General features: G+C 40.1%; 1 pseudogene; it reads right to left on the bottom strand.

The window, feature by feature from the left end:
* Nucleotides 1–8,204: 8,204 nt before the first annotated feature.
* LOC122543709 (putative G protein-coupled receptor 139) lies at nt 8,205–12,845 on the bottom strand (annotated as a pseudogene).
* Between the last annotated feature and the right edge of the window lie 14,269 nt (nt 12,846–27,114).

Raw genomic sequence — 27,114 nt, 5'->3', positions numbered from 1 at the left:
TGAAAATACTAAAGTGAACCATCTAGCCAGCCGAATGCGGTAAAGAATGCAATCGGCTCACTACTTTCTAAAAGAAGAAACTCCTCTTCAGCTCTGACTTAATTGTGCAACCCTTATTCCCAGTTTATGCTCGCAGTTCTGATAGTGTGTCCAAATGAGGGACAGCTTTTCTGCCTCAAACAAAGCAAGTTCGTTAAGAATTTTGTAAGTTTCAATAAGAAAGAAATTTTTTGTAACACTGTGACCTAGCAGTCTAAGATACCGGATAGTGATGCTTCCTCCAATTTCCTCCCAGTTTCATGTGACATGAAAACCCCTTATTTGTTCTGACAGAGCTTGTGCGGTTTTGCTGATTTCACTGTCAGACGTACTGCCATTTTGCGATTTTGTGCAAAAACAATGAATTCATGTTTCCTCACCAGGAAATGAATCCGAGACACGATGAATACAGTGCTGAATCGTAACCACCAGACTACAAGGGACGATATTGCCTTCTTTTCTTAAAAGTGTCTTTTATTCATTATAGCATTTTTGACTTTTCTTCATTTTAGGTCGCTTCCTTGTATGATAATTATTGGATGTTTTCGCAAAATGATCGTGTCATCGAGTTTTCACAGCACAGAAAGAAGCGTTGTTGCCCGTCGTGTCAATACCAATCAACCGTTATGATCCACTTTTCCAGTACTTGACCAACTGTCTTCTCCCCTTGGAGTTTCCAACGCGCATCTCAGTGATATTTGCACTCTAACATTTTAATTGTAAACTACACAATGAATGAGACTGAAGTTTGAGATGTTGACACTGTGTTCACATGAGTAACTGTACCTCATTTCAAACACAGAGGGAAGCATGCAGACACATCCACGAGAATTAAAGAGGTCTAACGCGATTAACTCTTACAAAAATTATTTGACTCATTCCGATCCCATTTCAGATGTGAAAACTAGACCCGAAAGGAATCTTTCGGCCATTTTCCTGCCCTTGTTATGGCCCCATTCTTTCCTCCTCACTCTGCATTTTATACTGCCTCGCCTCCTTCACTCTGCTATACCACATCATTTGTGACATCGCTTGCATCTTGTTTTTCTGAGGTTGCTGGATGGACAAACAGGAATGCAGAATAGCAAACTCAAACGGATCAGACTCAACATGCAACAGATATGGAATTATATTAGTGTTGTTATACAAATCTGAAATGTGCATTTTTCTATCAAACATAGTCTCGAACTCAGAGAATGCCCCAGTGAACTTCAACTAACGGTCATTTGCTTACAAGACCAGATGTCAGCCCATTGAACTATGAGACCTGAAAAGCCCACTCATCTCGAATATGGTCAAATATATAGTCCAGGAAAACATAATTGCATACATGTATTAGGCAATCCAAAACACGTTCGAAAAATGTATCTACTTGAAACGTTACCATACAAGATAAAATGCAATATAATAAATCACATAAAATCACTTGGAAGTGAAACCAAACCAGCAAAATTAACAAAACTGAAAAAAGGGGCCAAACTCGTGATGTTCAGATTGATTGGCAAATGCAATGACGAATCAGAACGATTACAGAAGGACAGAATGAGAGACCAGATGAATTGCACTTTCAACTTCTTATGATCCAGTATATTAGAATCTGAGGCATAAACATATCCTTTTCCTGGCTCAGTCCTTGTCCATCACTGCGAGTCTGAGAGCTCCGTAATTCACTGGAGATTCAGTAATGATCAGTCGCATGAAACTGGCAAATTTATAGTAAACTCGGGCCCCAAGACCTGAAACATTTAATCTGTGTTTTCGCTACAAATACTGCCAAACTTGCCAGTTTCATTTCCATTTCAATATTTGCTTTGAATGCATTCGCTGCCTAGAACTCGAGAGAGAAACAAGATAGAGAAAGGCTGATTGGTAAGCATATCTTCTTGAGTGCTTCCACAGAATAAACTATTGAAGGATGGCTGTTGCCGTGGCCAGATTAAATAATTTTATCTCCAGGTGGTCTCAAGGGAACGGTTTAAACTCAAAACTTCCTCTTCTGTCTTTAGACAGCGGCACACTTACATAATGTCCTTGACCCAGATCTGAAAGATATTTTTAATGGCCACAAGGTTCGAACGAGGGATGATTCAAATTCAGATTCAAACAACTTCAGAGAAATTAAAGAAAAAATCCTTAATTACACATCAGAAATGCTCCCCACTGAAGCCAGACTTTGAGCAATAGCATTATCCTCTCCGCTCGCTAAAAGGATAGATTTGAAGACACTGTTTCCACTGCCAACCCTCAATCATCAAATTTCAGGATTCTCTCACTGCCATAACCTGGATGGGCCTGTGAGACTGGGAGGGATGAAATGCCTGTCATTGAAAGGAAATGCGAGAATCTGGAGCATAGGCTCTGAGGACAGATGGATCAGTCTCTCAGAAGAGACACTTAAAAATGCGTCGATATTTTTAAAGATTCTTTTACAGGATGTGGGTGTCGCTGGCTGGCCCAACGTTTCATGTATATGACTAATTGTCTCGGGTGATGGTGAACTGGGTCCTTAAACTGCTGCTGGCCTTGGAGTGTGGGAACACCGGTACCGTTGTTTGAAAGGGAGCTACTCGATTTTGACTCAGCGACACAGATGGAATTGTAACATGCTTCAAAGTCATAATTATGAGTTACTAGGAGGAGCAGTCAAAAGTGGTATGACTTCTGATGACAATTTCCTCCTCTCTCATAATTTCATGGACAATTTCTGTTAAATCTAAACCAGGCAGTATGTACAGGTGCCAAGTATTGATTTTACAACTCAGCCATGTCCTATGTGTCCGTGTGTATAGCCCCTTTTTTGGTCTCTGTTTAGCCCTATTCCCCTACAGCACTGTTTTTTTTGTTCATGTGTCAGCAAATGACTTTGAGAATTCCATTTCAGAACCAAATTACTGCAGTTGCCGGAATATGTACTGAAAGCAATACATGATGAAGATCACAGCGGATCAGGCAGCATCCATGGAGAGAAAACATTCTAACGTTTTGAGTCTAGATGCTTCTTCATTAGGTCGTCATAAAGAATAATATACATGCGAAACTTTAATTTTGGCTGTCTCACTCGTTGGATGCTGCCTGACCCGCTGTGATGTTCAGCATGTACTTGTTTTCAGTTGGAATTTCCTTTGCTTCTCTTATTCTTGTCTCATGTGTCTGACTGTGTGTGTGCACGTGTGTTCATATTGATGAACAAGGGGAAATAGTTTGGCTGGCAGTTGACAGAATTCGAGCGCTTGCTCGCTGTTGTAGCTAAAATCACACAATCATTCCATCTGGTTTTAAATGAATGCGACTGCATGACTGTAAACTTTGAAAGGCATCAAAATATCTTTGTCGAGGGCTCCTCTTGTGGTCTATGTCTTGAGGATTACGTTTTGATTCTCAAGGGAGACGGTTCCTTTCTCACTACCTCATTTATTTGGCAGTGCCTTCAATAAGTAATAATACCTGCTATACTGGATTGAACATATAATTTTCGTTAGCCAGTCCTCTCACATAGATCTCCACAAACTCGGACTTTGATTTAGTCACCATTTGGTAAACGTCTTCCAGATATGCAAATATATCACACTGTCTCATTTCCTTTTACCTATCTTGCTTCTTACCTCCTCCAAGGAATTCTCAATACTTGACAGGTAAAATTTCATGTTCATTCGTTCCTCCAATGAAGACTTACTGACCCTGCTTAATTGTTGTGGATTTCTGAATGTTCTGCTGTGCCGTCCATTATTAGAGACCCCAGATATGTATCCTCAATTACAGAAGTTGATCTAACCAGCCTAGGGTTACCTGCTTTTGCTTCCTTATGTAATGGAATAAATGTCGCGAGATTGAGTGCAGAAAAACAGAAAGAGGGTCAACGTCAATATAAGTAAGATCAATATTCGGAGTTATGATCATTTACTAATAGATGACGAATGGGTGTGAATCTCATCGAGACTTTTAAAATTTCAACAGGATTGGTAGGATAGTTGCAGGGACGATTCTCCCGATGATGTGCGTCTCGAGAACCAGCGGTCTGAGCCATTTAGGACGGAGAAGAGGAAACAAATCTTCAGACAAAAGCATTGAACCTCTGGAGTTGATTAAGGTTGGAAATATTTCATGCAAAAAGCAATGAATGCATTCAAAAAGGAGTTAGATAAAACACTTGGGGCAAATAGGATCGCACATTATTAGGAGAAAGCAGGAATCGGCTATTGAATAGGATGATCAGCCATGAACATAATGCATTTTGGAGAAGGTTCGAAGGCCAATTGGGCTCTTCGTGGTCCTATGTTCTACGCTTCTATGAAACAGAAATACAAGACAATATATAAAGTTTTACATCGCTGTGAGCTCTAGTGAAAGTAGAGAGTTCATATGATTATCGCATACATGTTTAGACGGTAGATACATATCCATTCATAAAATGGAACTTTTCATGAAGGGCTTTAAATCGCTTTAAGTTTTAATAAAGACATTAAACCGTTTTCTGTATTGTCCAGTGAAATAAGACTGCCTTTTTACAATCTGACTGTGCTGACGCTGATTTGACGCCGCTGTCAGTTTGGATGTTGATGTGTGCTGCTGCTTGGCTTCAAAACGACAGCGTCGGAAGAATGAAACAATTGCTTAACCTGAGAGGTTCACAGACTTTCATGATCTTCCCGGAAAAATACAGCCTGTATTGGTATGGCGAGGCCACCAGAAGGTCACATTGTATCTTTAAACACTTTACACACAAAAGGGGCAGAGAGGCAGACAGACAGTGAGAGAGATTCTGAGCCCACGATTCATCAGCTTTTACCTCATTCAATCAATCTACCTTCCAGGAAAAAATACTGTATCCTGTTGCAGACAGAGACATACAGCATCCACACACGTGCGCATACACACACAGACACAAGCATAGAAAAGCACACGTTAATACATGCAATAATGCATACTGACTCTCACAGAAATATCTCAACACATAGTTAAATAGTTAGAGCATTCAAAAGTTAGACACTTTATTCCTTAAAAGAAGGGCTTGTTAAAAATAATATTTAATTTATCAATAGATTTAACATTTCGGGTCGAGCAACACTTCCTTACAATTCGTTCTAAGGAAGGACCACTGGCCTCGAAACGTTAACTCTGATTTCTCTACTCATATACTGCCCATCATGCTGAGTTTTCCAAGCAATTTTTAAGTTTGCCACTAATTCACACGATTCGCAGTTCTTATTAAAATTCAAAACTGATTTTGCATCATTTTTTCTTCAAAATAATGTGGAAGCGGAACCACCTAATTTAGAGTTCATACTTACAGCATTTCCCCTGCTATCCCAGTTCGTACAGAGTCTGTTGCATGCAAGAGGGAAATTTTGCTTCATCTGTACAGAGCCCTATTTGGTTCACACTGGGAGGATGCGGTACAGATTGTTCTTCATTCGCTGCTGATATTGATCTCCCGTTACTGGGAATTGTCCACACATCGCCGAAGGATGTTTGAATAGTCTTCCAAAGCTCTCTTCCGAGGTACAGTGAAGAAAGGAAAAGTCAATGGAGGATAGGTGTCGATAGCACATTCTCTGTTCTCTTTCACTGCAAATCCAAAATTCGAAGAATTGGGATCATTAATTGGATTCTTGTAAGGCAAGAAGGGAAGACCTAGAAGGTAGAGCTCAAACAACATTTTAGACACAAATCCTATTCCAATTATGGCTCTAAAGTCAGTTATAATTGCAGCGAGTGTTAGGGCATCATGAAGAGATGCAGCATGGAAACAGACCCTCAGTGCAACTTGTCTGGAACAATCAATTGGGACAACACATCCATCCTCTGACAAGCCAAACAGAGACACGCACGAGAATTCCTCGAAGCATGGCATTCCAACCGGAACTGTATCAACAAACACAATAACTTGGACCAGATTTACCACCCCCTGTGAAAAAGAACAGGAAATGCCAACATCATAGGAAATGACATCACCAACGCAAAAAAAGCCAAGCATATAAATAGAAAGCAGGAATCTTCAGCAATTATTTGTCTGGAGTTTCACTGAGGATGTTGCCTAGAATGGGGATGAAACGTCTGAGCATGAACCTTCCAACTCAGGAGCAAACCTACATCCATTTATACGTTGTCACTTCAAATCTATGCCATTTCTTTTTGGGCTCCCATACCTTTGGGAAAACAATACCACGTCTATTCACCCTATCTAGTTTTATCAACATCCACAAGAGCTCATCACGGCTTGCGCGCTCCAGGCACAAAAAAAGTCCAAGCTTGTTCAGCCTCTTGCCATCCTGGTCCTGTTGCGAGTTCTTGAATCACGAGAAAAATCACAGGAATGTATTTTTATGTGTTAGTGGAGCACCAGTCCAGAACATTGGAATACCATCCGCTTTTGGGATTGCTGGGAATGGCAAACAAATAACTAATGTTGACAGACCCAAAACCCTGGATGACATTAATTAAAACTGAACTCGTTCATGTGTCAATATGATGCACATTGTTGTGGCCCATTCGGCTCGCTACAATGCATGTGTTGCTTGTGCCTCACAAAGCATGGCTTGCCTGCCCCCGAAAGTGAAACCAGTGATGTGGACTTTGTCCTGAGGTCCGAAATCTAACATAACATTACAATGTGTGCCACTTTACCAGTCTTTCCCTGTTGTTTACATCAGATTAATTTATGCATTAGTTTTAATGTTGAGAGGATAACTGTTAATGATTCTAACGTAATGGAAGTATTTTAACAAATTTATAAATTAGGTAATTATTGAACTCTGAACCAAATTGGAGTACTATTGCAAGTAATTTCATTGTATTAAATTGTGTATTGCAATTATTTCATGTTTTGCCGAGGAAACCTAATGCCAAACTCTTTGAACAGCCCCCCTGAGATTAAAGTAGTCTTGAAAGGCACCATTCTTAAACATGTGCATACATTTCAAAAGGGTGAAGTGTGTACGAATCTTGGATGTACTTGGACACCAGTTACTGGAAGTAAGCATGTAAGTCCATCAGGAAGGACTGATTTGAAGATGCTCGCGTTGAACTGATGTGTACAAAGTTTAAAATCTCACAACACGAAATTATTGTCCAGCAAGTTTATTTGGAACCACTAGCTTTCGGAGCGCTGCTCCTTCATCCGGTAGTTGTGGAGTATAAGATCATAAGACACAGAACTTACAGCAAAAGCGTAGAGTGAGTCAACCGAAATTATATATCAAAAGAAACCTGGACTGTTTGTTCAGTCTCTTACGGTTTAGAATAACATGTTGGTTTCGGTTCTTTCATATGTAAATCGCAGAACTTTTTTAAAGTTACATTCTCAAGTGATCTTTAACAATTGGTCTCATGTTGGCCGAAACAATGCACTTAAGCTGTGAGGTGTACTGTGTGAGACTGTCTGTGCCACAATGCTCAGGCTGATTCTAATCTTTATTTAAAAAAACGGATTTACAGAATCTTACATGGATTAATGCAGTTCTTGAACAAACTAAAATAGAATTGTGCAAATTCAAATTCACCCTACAAGCTTATATGTGTGTGTGAATGTGGGTATGCACATGTGTGTGCGGCAGTTATGAATGTCTGTGACAGAGTGTGTGCGTGTGTGTGTGTGTGAGAGAGAGAGTGATTGTAAAGGGGTATTAGTGGGTGAGAGGGTGCGTGTGTGTGAGTATGGGAGCGTATGTTTGAGCGTATGAGAGAGGGTCTGCGTGAGTTTATGGGTCTGTCGGAGTGTGTGTCGGAGAGTGTATGTGTAGGTGTGCCTGTGTGTTGGTATTTGTGTGTTTGTGTCTGTGTGTGCGTAATGTAGATTAGATTAGATTTTTAGATTACATTACAGCGTGGAAACAGGCCCTTCGGCCCAACAAGTCCACACCGACCCGCCGAAGCGCAAACCACCCATGCCCCTACATTTACCCCTTACCTAACACTACGGGCAATTTAGCATGGCCAATTCACCTGACCTGCACATCTTTGGACTGTGGGAGGAAACCGGAGCACCCGGAGGAAACCCACGCAGACACGGGGAGAACGTGCAAACTCCACACAGTCAGTCGCCTGAGGCAGGAATTGAACCCAGGTCTCAGGCGCTGTGAGGCAGCAGTGCTAACCAATGTGCCACCGTGCCGCCCATGTAGTGTGACATGAACCCACGGTGCGAGTTGAGGCCATTCCCATGGGTACTAATCTTGGCAATCAGCTTTGGCTCGACCACTTTGCGTTGTTGCCTGTCCCAAAGTCCGCCTTGGAGCACGGTCACTCGATGGTCGGACGTCGAAGTGTTCACCAACTGCGAGGGAACGCTTCTGTCTGTTGATTGTTGTGTGGCGTCCATTCATCCAAAGCCGAAGTCTTTGCTTGGTCTCGAGAATGCACAATGCCTCAGGGCATCTTTGCCTGCAGCATGTAAGATAGACAACGTTGGCTGAGTCGCATGAGTACCTGCCACGTACACAATGGGAGGAGACACGGAGAGAGCAAAACGCATTTACCATAATGTTTTACAAACCATTTCGGGTGTCAGATATTCATAATAGACAGATGGCTTCTCTGGTGGTTAAGCATCCCCCCAGTACATGAAATAGGAAGCTGCTGCTGCTGGATTCTGGGCAACATATTACCTCAGTTGAACATCTGGAAGACACTTTGTTCTGATTTAGGTGACAGAGATCTCAACACATTGAGTTATCCTGACAGAGAATTTATTTAATGATTTTACTTGACGCCTCTGAGCAAACTTTACACTCTATCTCTGATGCATAACATTAACTTGTGAAATGAGCTATTTTGCAGGTTGGATAGCGGACTGCTCTGTACATTTGTCGGATAATCTGCATACCAATCTCACAATAGTCATTCTTCTTGATTCATGTACTGACTCATTGTTTATTCATATCCGCCTTTCAAGAATAGGGATGTCGGAATGAAAATCTTCTTACACCGGGAGAAAACACGACCACGTCAAAGTTTGACTTATCAATACAGATTTAATTAATGCAATTGCCTGTGTCATGATCTGTGCATATTCGAGAATTAAGTCAAATTATTTTAGTATTAAGGAAAAAGAGGAAACAAAATTAAAAATAAACAAAGTAAAAGGATGAAATGAAAAATGGAAAAAACGGGAATTAAGGCAGGATGAAGAATAAAAGTGGAAAGTAGTAAATAAAGTAGGAGTGAAAGGAAGGAAAGAAAGAATGAATGTAGGAAGGAAGAAACGAAGGAAGGAAGGAAGGATGAGAGGGACTTCTGAACACAGACCTTTATACAATGCCTTCGTGATTTCATGAACGCTTACAGTGTAGTAACATCAATTTAATAATGTTGTGATTAAATCAGGGATTGCAGTAACACATCTGCACAGAGATGTATTCCAGAAATTCAATGAGATACAGCAGCACGAGATGGGTTTCAGTGCCAAGAGTGAATTATTGCCGAAAGCCTTTCCAGTGGAAACAGTGAAATATTTGCTGTCTGCCATGGATAAAAATATCTGTTTATTATGGCAGCTGAAAGGGTGGGTGCAAGTTGTGTTTTGGCATCTTATACAGGATTCTCAAATCTGATGGTCCAATACTCCTGCAGTTTTCGAAACAGTGGACTATGACAATTTGAGAATGTGTCACACATTCCCCAAATTAGGAAGCTTGAACACAGTATTTCTGACTTAAGGAGGTGAGAAAGTGCTGCACACTGAGAGAGTACTGTTAAATTTAAAACATAAAAACAGATTCGTTCATTTTCACCACTTGAAGCGTCCAATAACAGTAGTGAAGGGAAAGAGCATCAAATATTTCAGCTCCTTTCGGAATTTGGTCTGAGATACAGCATAGATGAACACGTTGTTGCAGGAACTGAGTAACTGAAGTATCTTTGTAGTTTCTTGAAGTATGTACTGAGGATCGGTGAAATCAAGGGTGTTAAAGTAGCCCTCTGCTCTAACCTTTATGTAGATAAAATGAATAACGTACGTGACCCATAGAAGGAGGAAGCTGAGCGAAATGGCAAAAAGCAAAATAATGGACCTCTTACGGTTGGCTATCTCTGAATCTGAACCACTCTCAGTACCTCGCAGTCTCTTGCGTGTTGCACTTACTGCTAATATATATCTGATGGTTAGGGTGTTAAGCAATAGAATAAGAAGAAAGGGGAGAAATGGAGTTAATATTCGATCCAACCAATCATAGCTTTTCCAGACGAGTGACGTGTAAAAGACAGACCTTATGACACAGAACCAAGAAACGCCATCCAGGCTATACAAGGGCTTATACATGAATAAGATAGGGATGTTTTTAATACAACTGAGGGAGGAGACCATTCCAATGACCAATGCCGCAGTTTTCTCGTTGCAGTATCTGGTCTTCAAGTTTTGGCAGCAGATGGCTACAAAACGGTCAATGGTGAAGGCCACTGTCAACCAGACTGAGCCATCCCGGCTGACATACACCAGGACAGCAGTAATGGTGCATCCATGTGTGGTAGAAAGGACGCTGTAGCGGAAAAAATGCGTCCAATCCGGTTGAGAATCACGGCAGTAATAATGACAAGGAAATCAGCCGCTGCTATTGCCACCAGGTAACTTGTGATGCAACGCGAAAGACGTGCTAAGATTATGATCGCCATCAAGTTAGCTGCCAGAGATGGAAAGGCAGAGGTGTAATTAAGCCAGCTCTAACCACCAGTTCCTAAGCAGTCACTTACTGAAGCCTGTTATTCTAAGTATTCTGGTCCTTCAATCAGCACCTCAAGAGGCCAGTTATCAACACCAGTGTTACTTATTCGACTTCCAGCAGTGGATTAAACATTTACCAATACCATTGACATTGACATCCTTTACTGCCACACTGTTCACGGGTGGCTCACATACTCGGTGTGTGTGTGTGTGTGTGTGTGTGTGTGTGTGTGTGTGTGTGTGTGTGTGTGTGTGTGTGTGTGTGTGTGTGTGTGTGTGTGTGTGTGTGTGTGTGTGTGTGTGTGTGTGTGTGTGTGTGTGTGTGTGTGTGTGTGTGTGTGTGTGTGTGTGTGTGTGTGTGTGTTTTAAAATATCTTGGCATCCTTTTACACTGTAAGATGAGTGTATTTCCAATTAAATTTATGGGTCACAAGCAACAAAACTACATGATTATAACATCCTAATACAGCACGAAACGAGGTCAATGTTTCATTATACCTTGCGCAGCATGAAACAATAATGCTGGTATTTCACAACCATAATACAGCTGGCTGAGTTGACTGGATGGATGGGTTCGATGCAGAAGATACCAGCAGAGTGAGTGAGATTCGCACACTGGTTGAGGTTAACTCCTTCTCAACCTCTGCCCTCGTCTGGGATGTGGTGACCCTCAGCTGATGCCACCACCAGTCGTCCCTATCTAATGATCATGCAGGTCTATGATTTGGCTAAATTATGGCGAGTATAAACTCAGCAGTTTTGATTTATTTTTGTCGGATCGTGCTCCATTTTACATTCTTAGATGACGTAGGTTCATCTGAAAAACAAACATTTCTTGTATGTGTCAAAACCAAGTCTTGTTCATTCGTCATGTCTACCCATCACTGAATTACATTTTCTCACAGTGTGGCAACATCTCCCTTAACGTCCAGTATCTTGTTGTCATCTTTCAAGCTTTCGTTTGTCTCTACTGTTTCAGTGCTCCTGACCCTGCAAAAAATGTAAACTATCTTGAGATTTCAGTCTATTTCCAATTCTGACTTTATGTGTATTCCTGAGATTAATCTATCGATTGGAAGTATTTTAGCCATGAACTACCGTGTCACAGAATGTCTGTACACAACAGTATGGCATGTCCATTCTTCTTCACTATGCTCGTCTCTTGGGTCAAGGTTTTCGCAGTGTTCACTGATATATCTACGTTTTTCAGTAACGGTTTTTTGACTCAGCTGTATATCATTTCTACTGGACGTATTCCAGTGTTTCAAGGAAACAAAACATAAAGTGCCCCACACACATCACCAAGTGCAAAGTAGGGAGAGTCAAAGATTGGAAATACGTCGAAATATAATTATTCTAGGTTTAAAAAAAACACTTACACAATAGAACATGAGCATCGTAGATGAACAATTCCTGCTCACCTATCACTCACGTTTCTTAACTTACTCCAAAGAAGTTCTTATGATTTGTTTTCTTAATGTATCCTGACTATTGCAGTCCACATTATAAATATAATAGTATTCACGCAGTAGGATGTAACTATTCCCTTCCAGATTTCATGCTGTAGATTTTCATAATTTCTGGATGCGCATCTGCATCTGAGATAATGTTGATTGCTGATAATTAATCTTTCAAAACTCAAAAAACTCTATGACTGAAACTGCATTTGTGACAAAGTCCTGCAGTGTGCTTCCATCTAACACTCAAGTATCAGAAGGCATGTGAAAGAATTAGAATTCAAAAAATGAATCAGAAATATAACAGATTAAAGTTCATGCGTGACATCAAAAAAATATATTTTGGACAGCCAGTGAACACTTTTTCTTTCATTGTGCAGCATATTACGTGTAATACAACATCGCAATTCCAGATAATATAAATAAGAACAATGATTTAATATCTTCAAATATTATATATGATGCATGCATATTAAAGAGTTCGTTTGATATCCCATGCAGTCAGACAGTGGTGAGCTGGGGAAAAAAAAAAAGAAGAATCATGTTTCAACATGATATGGAAGTGACACCTTCTCTGAATCTTGATAGAATAAATTCATGCACTTGATTTGGACCTATCACTTACCCGTGATGCCAATAACAGCGAGAATGGGGTAGTAAATTGCATAGAATGGGCCATTCGCTGGGCCGTGCATGCTTTTAGAACAGAATGGAAGACTTCACGTTGCGCACTGAAATTCTGTGACAGGCTCAAAACATGACCAATTTATTCTGCAGCAGAAAGTCCAGAGGGAAACTAAGCTACAACAAACAATTTATTTACATTTCAATGAACAAACAAACTGTTTTATGCCTTCCAATGGTTACATCAGAAGGTGAGAAACAACATGTTGTTTGTAGGTGACGAATGTTCTGTGACCTTCACAAAAAAATCATACCTTTATTAAACGTCAACAAATGGTCTTCGTGATGGTAGATGCTGACTGAAGTTTTCCCTTTAACCTAATCCTTCCCATCCCATTTTTGTTGCTTTCTTAATTATTTCGTGTTTTCAAGCGTGAGAATTCTTAGTACATTCAGTGGCATTAGTAACAATTACATTTTTCACAACTAAATCCCAGAAAACATACTAATTCTCCTATTGACCGATGGGAATGAGTGTGAAGTGCACACAAGAAACGCCATTTCTGTTCGTTCTTCCCTTCCTCACAATGTTCTCCACAAAACTTTTGCAGTTTCATTCAGGCAGTTGTTGTCGAATCAACTGGGAAAAAAAAAACACAACGCCATGAAAAGTGTAATAATTTATTACCAGAATCCACAGTTACATTCAGTTGAAAACGCTTGAGCAGGGTGATATGTAATAGTGCAAACAGCGAAGAAAAGGGAACTAAGAAATTAAGGCCTTTCCATTTGCTGATTCAAATGATTTCAATGACTTCAGTCTGCTACGTATATTTGTTAATCAGAAATGTGAAAATTAAACTTATAGTTCAGAACAAGCAAGTTTAGCTTAAAAAAAGTCTGGCGACTTGAATAAAGTAGATTGTTTTCGATTTGGAGGTGATCTGGAAGACATCACTATAATCACTATTTGTCCACAAATTGTCATATTTCCATCTGGTAGGTTTAAGCACAGTATGCCGGTGGTCCATTCCTTTACGTTCAAATGCCTACATGGTGAGACGACCATCAATTCAATGGTGATGTGTCAAAGGTCCTCCAGCACAGCTTTACTACCAATTATTGCGATCAAATGAACACAGTCCAATCGCCAGGGCCTCGAGGAAGTTAACTTTCAAACATACATTCAAGTTCATTAGGTTATAAGGTGTGGCGCCAAAGGTCGGCCACTCTTTCGATCTAGTCTTTTATGGTATTCAGCTCGATCATTGAGAAGCTTTGATTCTAGACTATTTAGTAATGATTTCTATCTCGTCCAGTTCCAATGGTGGAATTAATGACCTCTGAGGATTAACCTGCTGTTCTTGATTGCTCCGTTAATGACATTACAACGGTGCTAAGTAACAGTGTGTATTGTCTACATAATTCACTGCAGACATTCACAAATGATCCTCAACAGCAGTCTGCAAACACAAAACTTCCATCTCGAAGCACAAGGGCAGCAGGTGACTGGAATATGATCACCTGCTATTGCCCCAGCAAGCTATCGCTGCTTCCGTTTCAAATTAGTAGAAATCCCGGCCTAAATGCATCATGGGTCTGCCCACAAAAGATGGACTGGAGCAGTTCAAGAACGCAGTTCACCTTCACGTTTTCAAAGGCAATAAATGATGGCCATGTAATGACGCCAATCTTCCACATGAAACTAAAAGATAAATCCTGCCTTTGTTTAAGTTTTTGTCTGTCTCTTTCCGTGCCTCATTTACTATGTCTGTAATCGTACATTATTAAGGATTTTCCTTTGTCCAACTGTCTCTGTGCACTATATCCCTGTGTACCTGTAATCTCTATAATGTTCAGATGCTTTTACATCTCTCTCCATGCTCTGCAGCATTGTGCTGAACAGCCGACTCAGTACAGAGTAGTGGAGATCATTTACTTAGTTGTACACTGGAAACGTTTATCCAGCAGAGGGTAGGCATCATGAGCACCGGAACAACAAATAAGTTGAATGTGGTCAGAATTCAACAATAGCAAAAGTTCCTCCCCTAGAAGTACTTTACATATTCGACTATTCTGAATTGCGTCTCTGGAGCAGATATTTCGGAACCTGTCCTGAGGACTGATGCCAGTAGTGAACTGTGTATTGCAGGAAAGCTGAAAGTTGACAGAACGCTGAATATTGATGACTTAAAGTAATGATGTCACCAGCAGCAGAGAGTTTTTAAAGTGAACATGTGGACACCACAGAATTGAAATGTGCTGCGCAATAAGCACAACATCATTTTCCAAAAATCGATGGGGTGGAGAAAATTTGCTCTGTTATTTTGCTTCACAGAATAAGGTTCAGCAATGAACAAAACCACTTAGCAGCACTTTTCAACTTGGCCCAACAATAATCTATCGATGGTCAAAGGCTTTTTAATTTGAGATATTTCACACTTCCTGATAGTTTCTGTCCGAAATTCATTCACTTGATTACTTTCTTGCATGTTTATTCTTAATTACCTGAAGCCCATTTTAAATCTAAATATTTTCAATAGGTTTAATTTCATTTTGACATTTGGAGTGTGACGAGATGTGTCTTTATTACGGATTTGTTCTGTCCACATTATAACTTTTTCCTTTTAAGGGTTTTTTTAAAAAACTTTCTGCAGAGTTGCTTGCTCCATTGAAAGCAGAGTTAGTTTTTTTTAATAGAAGAAAATGGTTGGAGTTGTCAGGCTCACTGAGCCCCACTGTTTTATTTTTCCTTCAGCTGTTGAAATTGGTATTTTGGAGGTGAAGTTGCGCTCTCTCTCTTTTTCAAGCACACACACACACACACACACACACAGACTCATGCTACATTAACTCAATTTTTGCCTTTCGCCCCCACTGGCGGAGGTAACACGTGAGCAAATCTGTCCTTCTGAATTTTGCAAAGTTTGTGTTTATGGAATTGCGTTACATAGGAACAATTGATATCAAATATTGTAGTATGTTGATAAAGTTAGTTTATGCATTTTCTTTTCGTTTTCTGTTTGCAGTTTAATTCTGGTATAAGAGTATTATGTGTTTTACTTCAAGCCAAGTAGTTTTACCCATAGAGTCACATCTATAACGCAGAGCCTTTCACTTGCCTTGAACGTAATAACAAGTACAGTTTTCGTCTATCAGCGTGAGGCGGGGCGGCAGGGGTGGGGGTGGGGTGTTGATCTTGTCTATAACAAGTTGGGGCCACGCCAAGATTAAGCTCTCTAACTTTGGATGGGGTATAGGATTATTATTCTCAAAGGCAGTGAGTGATGAATGTCGTTTTTTTTCCCCTTTCGGACGTTGCATTCAGTTTGTTAGAAAAAGGATTAAAAACAGTTTACAGTTATCAGTTGAAACCATTCTACTCAGCCCATCCGTTCGACAGAAAGAAAAATCCCTTAAACATCGACATGCAGGATGTTGTGAAAGTTGGAAAGATTCAGAAAAGATTTACAAAGATGTTGACAGGGTTGGACAGTTTGACCTATAGGAAGAGTTTGAATTGGCTGGGCCTATGTTCCCTGGAGTGTCGGAGGCTGCGGGGTCATAGACTCACAGAGATGTGCAGATTGGAAACAGATATTTCGCCCAACTGGAGATTTGTAAATTCATGAGTGGAACGGATGGCATAAATAGATAATGCCCATTCACTGCTCTAGGGGAGTGCAAAACTAGAAGGCATAGTTTGAAAGTGAGAGGGGAAAGATTCGAAAGAGATCTAAGGGACACCTTTGTCATGCAGATGGTGTTGCAATGATCTGCCAGAGGAAGTAATGGAGTCTGAAACACTTATCTGTAATTGACATCTGGGTAGCAATATGAATAGAAACGGTTTGGAGGGAAACGAGCCAAATGTTTGCATATGGGACCAGATTTCTGTAGGATCCGTTGTTGGCATAGGTAACGAAGGTTCTGTTTCATTCAGTTGAAACGAAGGTTCTGTTTCATTGCTGTACATCACTGTGACTCGATTGCTGCAAAGGTACGATTGCCATTCGGTTTCTGTGCGATCAACTACTGGTTATAAACGTAAAAACACTACTTAATTTCTTTTTCTCTCACTTTCAGCACAAGAACCTTAAGCTGAATAATAGCATCCCTGGAAAACTTCGACAGGGCATCCATCCCTGTTTGCAACTATACATACACATCAGTCAACGAACGACCATGCTCTGTCATGGTTTCACGAAAGCCCTGCATTATTTAGGCCAGACATCAGATGATATGCTTTTTTGTTGCCTGTAAACATCCCACAAGTGTTCATGTCTCTACTAAAACTATTTTGCCTTAATGGATATGATCTCAGGGCCATCGGCCAGCAATGAAGAAAAACATTATAAAGTTGTCAGGTAGAGTCGTCCAGTAAATTGTAGAGCATTTTTATGAGAACATCCATGAAAACACAATGGACATGAAATCATACATCCCCATCATTTCTGCGTTTCGTTCTCTTTGAATTATTATTATTTTACTTTTAATTTCCCTTCAAATCAATGAGATGAAAATGCAAATATCCACAATACTCATATTTGCTTTAAGCCAATTTCTGTACACAGTAAATGGCTATTTCTCTTCAAAAGATACTGTTCAAGGGCTGAATACTGTTTTGGAAGACTGGGCAATCCAGCATCACCTGAACATGTTAGAATGTGACTGGAATGGCACATTAAGAATACGTGCGCAGTTACAGGAGTGAATGTTCATAAAGAATCATGGAATGAAAAAAAAGGATGTAATTAAATAAAGTAAGACGAAAGATCATCACCTCTGTTCATCTCACAAAAAATGAAAACCAAGATGTGTTCTGATGCAGCATGAATAGAGCTAAGAAATACATACCAATTTATTTGAAATGCTCTTTTAAGTAAGACAAGTAAGAATGAATTGGAGGCCCTAACATAAGGGAGCAAGCGGCTGATGCTCATAGATAGTTAAAGAATTGAGCTTACTCAAAAGGAACTTAGTTTATAGAACACATAAATACAACCATAACCTTAAATATGCGACTGTTGAGGACAATATTCAAACATGCGGGCCAGTTTTGAGAACTCTTCTTTCAGAAACGTTAAATATAAATTTGGAGTTAACGTGGAAATTTAGACAGATCGATCGAACCACTCGTCCTAAATAATGATTTGAACATTTCGACCCGTTCTGACACAGTTGGAAATGTTCCAAAATGTTCCAAAACATGAGAGATGAGTTTCCAACCATGGAATGTATTTTTTAAGGAAGCATCAGTAAACCAGTTTGATTAAGTGCCAAGTAGATAAGTACCTAAAACTGCAAATATATTTCAGAGAAGAAAAAGGTGGAACTTTCTTCATACCCAAAAAAAAAACGGGTGGTAAGTTAGAATGACAAATATGCTCAATTTTCGAGACCAATTTAAACCTTTGCAACGAACAGGAACAGAAATAACATTACAACCAACTGTTCAAGAATTATTTATTCTTATACGTGTATTTTTCACTGTTCAACGGTTCTGACTCCGTTCGCATTGCAGTAGAACATGCACATATGTGTGATCGTTTATGTCTTGTGTGTTTATTTGAACTTTCTTTCCCACGCCATCAAACCATGGCTGATTCCTCATACCACATCACTTTATCTGATTGCACCATCAATCTTGATCCTGTTGTATGCACGATCTTTGGGCTGATCAGAGAGTTCGAATCGCATTTATATAAACAATGCATCAAAGGAGGAAACCAGTTGGTTATTATTTGCATCCCGGTCCTCTAAAGGAGCCGTCTGTTAATTGCACAGTGCTATTTCGTTCACAATGAGAAAAACGCCGAGTAATGGAAAGGAATGGAGAGAAGAATGAAGGAAGAGAGTAAGGAAGGATGGAATAATTATATACTTTTCAAACAATTGTGGACTTTCCAATCATTTTGTACAAACAATAGCAGCAAAGGAGCAGTGTAAGATTTAAAAAGTAGAGATTTAGACGTATTAGAATAAAAATGACCTCATTGTTATGACACGAGGGGTAACGATTGACCAGGGTTGTCGACCAAAATCTCTGTTCAGTTTGAAGTAGTAAAGAATACGATTTCACATGTTTTCTGAGCCAATAGACCCAAGCCTTGAGTAAGCACCTATAATGGACTGTCGGATATTCAAATCCTTTGCAGCTGGAAACAGGCAACTACTGGCATTGGAGAATGACTCTCACGGTTCTCGAGCGGACCTGAAACCACGAGTGGCAAATTCTTGGAGAGGGTGCTACACAACTAACAACACGCACTAAAGGGAAGCACTGGCCAGGTGTTCTGCACTTTTCCTTTTCTACTGTTTTGTGCTGGCAGCGAACATTTGGAAGGGACACATCAGTATTTTCTTGAGTTCTTCCCGGAACATGTTCTGTGATACCACGTAGATGAAGATGTTGTTGCAGGAGCTGAGTAAGGTTAGCATATTGGTTGTCTCTTGAAGGATGTACTTGGGATCACTGAAGTTCCGTTTGCCGACGTACTCTTCACCAGTAACCATTCTATGCAGAAAGCGTACGATATAAGTTACCCACAAGAGGAGGAAACTGAGAGAAATGGCAAAGAGCAGGACAATAGATCTCTTGCTGTTCGCCATCTCTGAATCTACATCATTCCCGGCTCTACGGAGTCTCTTGCGGGCTCTGTTAGCTGTTTTGATGTGTCTTACAGTGAGGGCGTTGAGTAGCACAATGAGGAACAAAGGAAGAAAAGGGATTAGTATTTTGTTTAAATATCGGTAGACTTGCCAAGTGGGCGAACTGTGGAAGATCGTCTTGATATCACAGAACCAGGGCACTGCATCCCGTATATACATGGGCTTATAGATGAAGTATAAAGGGACGTTTTTAATGCAGAACAGGACACAGATGAGCCCTATGGCTCGTAAAGCAGTTTTCTTTGTGCAGTATCGTTTCTTCAGATTCTGGCAGCAGATGGCCAGAAAACGGTCAAAGGTGAAAGCCACTGTCATCCAGACGGAGAAATCCCGCGTGGCGTAGATCAGCACCGCAGTGAGGCTGCAGCCAGGGGTGGTGGACAACACGCTGTAGCTAAAATAGATGCGGCCAATCCTGTTGAGGATACACCCAGTGATGATAACTAAGAAATCAGCCACCGCTATCGCCGGTAGTTAATAGGTGATGCATCGGGAGAGACCACAGTATCCTTGGGGTAAAATAATAATCGCCAACACGTTTGCTATGGAAGATGAAAAAAGAAAGTGATACATAGTATGAAACAAACTCCAAATGCAAAACAGCAACTGTATGCAGTCTGGCACTGAAAGAACCCACGCTCACACAGACTCAAATTCAGACTATTTCAAAATTGTTGGTAATTGCTGATATTCATTGCTGCATTAAACATTTCTTAATACAAGAGTCACTGCAATCTTCTCCGCTCCAAGTTCTATTCTCTGACTACTGAGATAATACCTAAGCTAAGTATCCAATTGAAGCTCATTCTAAATATATGGTGTCCATTGATTTAAGCATTGCAAGTCCAATTCATCCACAAATCCTCAGCTCACTGACCTACTTGGCCTCTCTGTCTGACAAAGCATGGTTTTAGTAATCTCTAAAACTGACTTGCAAATTCTTCCACTGTCACGCCAATTCCTGTAAAATTGGGCAAAATCTAATGTCTCCCTCCAATGCTATTCAGGAGCTCATCCCTGGGTTGAACCAATGCCATTATTGTTGTGAACGTGTTTAATGTTAAGCTGGCAAACGTTTATATTCCGTCGTCCAATGACTGCCTCTCTCCTGTCTTCTCTCAGACCTCCTCCTTAATATAATATAAGGGCGGCACGGTGGCACAGTGGTTAGCACTGCTGCCTCACAGCATCAGAGACCCGGGTTCAATTCTCGCCTCAGGCAACTGACTGTGTGGAGTTTGCACGTTCTCCCCGTGTCTGCATGGGTTTCCTCCGGGTGCTCCGGTTTCCCCCCACAGTCCAAAGATGTGCAGGTCAGGTGAATTGGCCATGCTAAATTGCCCGTAGTGTTAGGTAAGGGGTACATGTTGGGGTATGGATGGGTTGCGCTTCGGCGGGGCGGTGTGGACTTGTTGGGCCGAAGGGCCTGTTTCCACACTGTAAGTAATCTAATCTAATAACATTTTCTCCAAGCTTTAAGTAGTCCGCGCTAATATTTCTTCGTGTGTCCCTCTATCAAATTAATGTGTTACAGCTCCTCTGATGCATCCCCATTTTACCTACTGCACTGACGAGAGACACAACTGGAAAGCCATTTTTTCTAAAATAAACTAAAAGTGATCATTCCATGTGATATTGACCAGCGAAACACACGTCCACAATGAATGCAAACATTGAATTATTCAAAACATAAGCCAAATATACAAAATCTATCAGGATCAGTCAAAATGCAAAATGATTTAAAATCTTTCAACCAGCAATTACTTCTTGCAACCTTTTCACTAATTCTTAAGATCACACTGTTAATGGTAAATATTCATGAACTTTGATAGTACTACTTCACAGCATATTAAATATGCTGAAATGTACCTGAATGCATTATAATTGAATATTAATAAAATTAAAATGTACAAACTAACGAAATATTTAGTACGTATAATAAAAAATGACGTTACAAAGTAATCCCAAAATATAGAGAATAATATCATTTTGTGATCCATAGTGCATTTCCAAGTAATGCAAACACATGGCAGAATGCAATCTAATATATTGCGATAACACATTGGAACCTGGTTGAAGTCCATTATACAGACAACATATTGGATGTTGCTGATATTTAGTCAGATCCTGAAGGAAAAGAACAAATTTTTATGAAAAATAAAAACATAACTCTGTTGGAATAGATTTCTTACCGGGGACACCAATAAGAGCGAGAACTGGATAGAAAATTGCAAAGAACAGCCCATTTGCTGACCCATGCATCTTTGTTTTCAGCGATTGAATGGATTACTGAATGTCCAGACTTCAGCTCTGAGACGCATTCAAGGTGTCCCTTATCGTTTGTAACTGAGAGTCTCCAGAGGGGCAATTAAGTTAGAACATGCACTTCGGGTGGAGTTCTGTCAGTAAAAGTAATAACTCTTAACTTTGATTTGTAACATTGTTCATGGAACTTCGCAAATCAAAAAAAGGCAATCTGTTGGCTGCAATGGTTGCATTTAACTCTCACCACACATGGAATCCCTGACTTAAAACTGTTCTGAGACCCCATCTCGAACTTAAGACCATCACTCATTATTACAGCATGTTCAAAATATCTCGAGATCCTTTCATCTATTTAATTCATGCTTTTGTTTTGTTTTTGCTTTTTGATTTCTTGCATTATTTCTTATATTTTTGAGTTCATGTATCCATGGTTGAGCTGTTAGAAACCTGTTTTAACATAATAAGGAAGGCATCTAAGGGGGGAACTGTTGCATACAAATACTGAGCCATATAGAAACTGAAGGACATTTATTTCTTCTGCTAAAACATAAAATCAATAAAGTCAACCAAACGTCGGAGGTTCTCATAGAATTCCTGGTGTGTTGACAGATGTTAACGGCCTGGTATAATGTAAACAGAGACAACATCAGGTAAATTGATAACTGAAACATGACCTTGAGTTATAGCATCATGCTCTTGTGCTGAAATGGTAGTGTCCTTAACACAAGAATCATTGCACTGGAAAAATATATTCAGCTCGAACAGAAAACACTACTGAGTGAGACATGTACAATGGAACATTGACTTATATATTATCGAATACAACAATATCTGAGACAGAACTGAACACAATGGAGAAAAAAAAAATAACATAAAGTAAATATTTGATTCCATGTAATAATAAACAAGGCAGAGTCTCGTGCACGGTAAACTGAGACAAAAGTGAATAAAGGAATATGCATGTAGTCTAATAAAAATACAAAAACGATGCAAAGTAATGACGATTGAGGCAAGGCCTCGTGCAATGCATGTTTAAAGCTTTCTCAATGAACGTTTCATTCACTCTCTGCTTATTTATTAATGAGCATTGAATTATTAAACAGTCTCTACTCAAACATACTGACTTGAACAATCTCCTCTTGAAGTTTGAGAACTATTTTTTATCCCAGCGTTTTCATATGGGTAAAGTTTTAGCTGGCAACAATTTTGAAACATTCGCAACACAGCTAGTGATGCAACATATAACTTGACTGTGTATGCATCTGGCAACAGTGTGTCTCACTCCTATTTGGCAAGGGTGCACTTTATTTCCAAACATTCTCCTGTCAATTCACTCACTGAGCGAAGTGAACCTAATCACTGCTAGTTATGGAGTCGTAAATGTCTACAGTACAGATAGCAACTTTACGCCCAGAGAGTCTGTGCAAATCAAAAACAAGGGCCTTACTTTTCTATCCCCATTCTCCAGCAGATAGCCCATAGACGTTTTGAGTTGGAGTATTTCACTCATTCATTCAAATACTTCTTTAAAGTTATGAGGGCTTCTGTTTCTGCAAACCTTGCGTGCAGGGAGTTCCAGAACACCAAGAGATGTGAAGTCTCATAAGTTTTGAATTTTACATCAGTGAGCATTTCGGCTCAATGTTCAGAGGAATGACGACATCCATACTCAGGTTAGGTATGCATCATCATCATAAGATCACAAAATCTAGGAGTAAAAGAAGATTGTGTCTGATCTGTTGATCATCAACTCCCCTTTCCTTCCTTCCCCCAGAGCACTTTGATTAGATTAGATTCCCTACAGTATGGAAATAGCCCTTCGGCCCAACTAGTTCGCACCGACCCTCTAAAGAGTAGCCCACCCAGACCCATTTTCCTTTGATTAATGCACTAACACTGGGCAATTTCGCATGGATTATCAGATTATGACTACCATGTGCAATGAAAACAAAAGCAACCAAATTAACAAAACTGAAAGAGGGGTCAGAAGGGTGATATTCAGAAGATTTGGCGATTACAGTAATAAATCTGAAAGGTTCAGGTGAACAGAAACAGAGATCTGGTTAATTGTAATTCAACTTCATGATGTGCAGTATATTAGAATCTGAATCATAAACGAATCTTTTACTCTGTTCAGTCCGCTGTCCATCACTGTGAGTCTGAGAGATCAGTAACTCACTGGAAATTCAATAATCCTCAGTCCAAAGGAGGTTAAGAATTTGTTTGGAACAAGGGCCCCGGACACAAAACATTGCATTTCTATTTTCCGCCCATCCTCTCGCAGTTTATGTGTTTGCTTTAAATGCATTCGCTGCCTGGAACTCGGCAGAGAAACAAAATCGAGCAAATTTGCTTGATAATCTGAATTTCTTAATTGCTACCCCAAAATTAACTTTGAAAGATTGGATGTTGCCTGGTTCGACTCCCGAATCTCAATGATCTACCATACTATCTCAGGATACTCTCAACTCGCTGCCTAGTATCCCGAATAGGACTGTGAGACCGAGAGGGATGAACCGCCAGCCAGTAAAGAGAAATGATCCGAATTGAAACATAGGGGCTGAGGACAGGTGGTTCAGTTTTCCAGCGGAACTGGCGATAGAAAAAGATGCATTTATATTTGTAAATATTCACCTATAGAATATGGGTGACGCTGACTCGGCCAACATTTCTTGTCTATGCCTAATTGCCACGGAAAAAGTGCTGATGAGCTGCGTCCTTGAACTGCTGCTGCCGATCGTGTATGAGGATACCGGGATGTTGTGTGGAAGGGAGTTGCGAGATTTTGACTCTGTGACACAGATGGAATTGGAACATATTTCCTTGTCAGAATGATGCGTGACTTGGAGGAGCGGTAATAAATGGCATTGCAGCCGATAACTCGGGAATTTCAAGTGGATTTAACTTATCGCTGGCTCACTACCTCCCCAAGTTTGTCAAAAAGTCAGGACAATCTCCTCAGACAGATCCATGGATCTCTTCCATTATAACAATGAAATTCATTGTTACTGAATAAACAAATATAGAAAATTGACTCTCCACGTGTAATTGTAAATGAGTTTCATTTTTTGTATGGAATCTACTGTCAGACTGCATCAGTACCACCCATTGCACATAAATGCACCGCACTGGTGAAGGTGATAGCCTTGTTGGTCGCTAACTTGGTTATCTTCGTAATTTTATTCAATTTGACAGAGAATGGATCAGGGGAGTCATAATTTCTGTTTGCCATCACTTCTGCAATCAAATAAACATATTGTAGATGGTGCTGTGGCTGCTGACTGTACTAGTAAACTTGAGGGATAGAATTATACGTCTTCAAGTTGCATGTTACTCGACATTACCTCCCACTTTAACTGCCATATCAGGACCAGGCTATTTCGCTTTGCCCTGCTGGCTCCGTGCTATTGATGGGGGAGGGGGGAGTCAAGAATTGCGATTATCATCAACATTCTTGTATTAATAGACACATCAATGCTACAAACCTCTGAAGTGAGGGAAATTGAGTTATGCTGGCAAACGAAATAACTTCTGAAAAGATAGATAATGATGAGGAGCAAGACAAGCCAATGTCGAATTGTCCATCAGTTCAGTTGGAAATCTTAATGTTTCTCAAATCAATCACAGATAAAGTGTTTCTCATTCTGTTAGAGGTAACATTGCCATTGAGTCAATTAGAGATAATCTGTCCATGTTTATTAAGCTTTGTTTCTGATGAGCAGAATTTGTTGTTAATAAACACTGAGTTGTGTTGACAGAAGTGACATCAGACCAATTTGGTCCAACGATCTGAGCTCATCCTATTGCACATTATGGAAAAGGTGACATCTGTAGCAAGTTTGCTAATTATTCCAGAATTTTCTTGTTCCAGTGTTCTGTCGGTTTGGCAGTACACACGGCCCCTCGAATACTGGAGCATCCGTGATGTGGCCCTTCATTGCTGCTCTGGTCTCTCTGAGCTTTATCATCGGTGAGTAGTATAATGTTTTAAATATGATTGTCTTTGTTCCAGGCTAAATTTGAAATAAAAAAAAAGGTACTCGGTTTAAACGTGTATCTGACCTGGGTTGGAACACACTTGAATTATTGTCAGCAATTCAGATCTTTTCCTCACAGAAGAAGGAATGGAGTCACACATTGGAATCCGAAAGTGATTCCAGCGATCGTATGAAAATTGAAAAATAATGTCATTCTAAATTGTAAAATTTAGAACCGACCATATCTCCGCCCAAAGCTTCCCTTTCCTGCCCTTACACCTGCTCTACACCCTTACATTCACGCTGACGCAATTGCACTTTTGGACAGATTGCTGCCGGTGCACCATTTATGTTATTTATAGGATGAGGAAAGCTGTTCACCAAGGGTCTGTAGTGCTGCTCTGTTCGAGTTACCGAGTCGACAAACAAGATGGGGAGATGTCTCATAACAATCCTCATAATCACATTTATTGCCAGTAAGTATCTGCTTTTCAGAAAAGAGCTAATTATTTCAAATCAAAAGCTATTGTTTATCGATGAGATGGTGATGATTATATTGATCAATATGAGGCTGATGTTGATTGTCACTTTTACTTCGTTTCACATGTTAGAATGGAGCCAGCAGGATACAGTGGAACAATCGGTTGCTGAAATGACGGTTGAAGAGGGAAAGGACATCGCCCTCGACTGCAATTTGAAGACAAGTGATTCTAACCCTTATGCATACTCGTACAGTCAGCGACACATGCAGCCTCCAGAGTTCATGTTTCGGTTAATCGGGATGAATTTGCACAGTAACACTGGCATCAGTGATCGACTTTCTTCGAATAAAACTGGCAAGATCATGGAACTATTAATCCGCAATATCCTCATCTCAGACAGCACCGTGTGTCTCTGTGCCGTGCAGCCCGCATTGAAACAGGGTTATAGCAGATCCTATACAAAAACCCACGTTGAGAGTTTCAGTTTGTTCGCACTAGAGGGTGCTCCAACACAGAGCAAAATGTTTTTGAGTCCTATGCTCGGGGAGAACAATAAAAAAACTTCTAAAAGATGACGAAATGTACAATGCTGAATGAAAACAAAGGAGATTCTCTTTCACAGTTAGTTTACACCTGCAAACTCAATTCATAAGACCAGTTGTATTTATAGGTTCTGGAGAAGGGTTAGAAGACGCGAAATGTTAAATCTAATTTCGCTCCTGAGATCCTGCTGGACGTAAGGAGACTATTCAGCAAGTTATAGGTTTTTTTTCTGATTTCCAGAATTCGCAGTTGTCTCTGGTTTTACATAAATATATTGTTCTCTGAAATTTTTTAAGTTTCGAATTCTAGACTTACCTAAATGAACATCATCAATCCTGTTTTCAATTGTTACCTGTCCCTTCATTCTTCACTCATATCACTTCATAATAAGCATTTTCACC

The sequence above is a fragment of the Chiloscyllium plagiosum genome, unplaced genomic scaffold, assembly GCF_037043375.1.
Source record: "Chiloscyllium plagiosum isolate Xiang-an unplaced genomic scaffold, Cpla_swu_hap1 HiC_scaffold_27, whole genome shotgun sequence".
Taxonomy (NCBI): domain Eukaryota; kingdom Metazoa; phylum Chordata; class Chondrichthyes; order Orectolobiformes; family Hemiscylliidae; genus Chiloscyllium; species Chiloscyllium plagiosum.
This window is presented reverse-complemented; position numbering and strand designations above follow the sequence as displayed.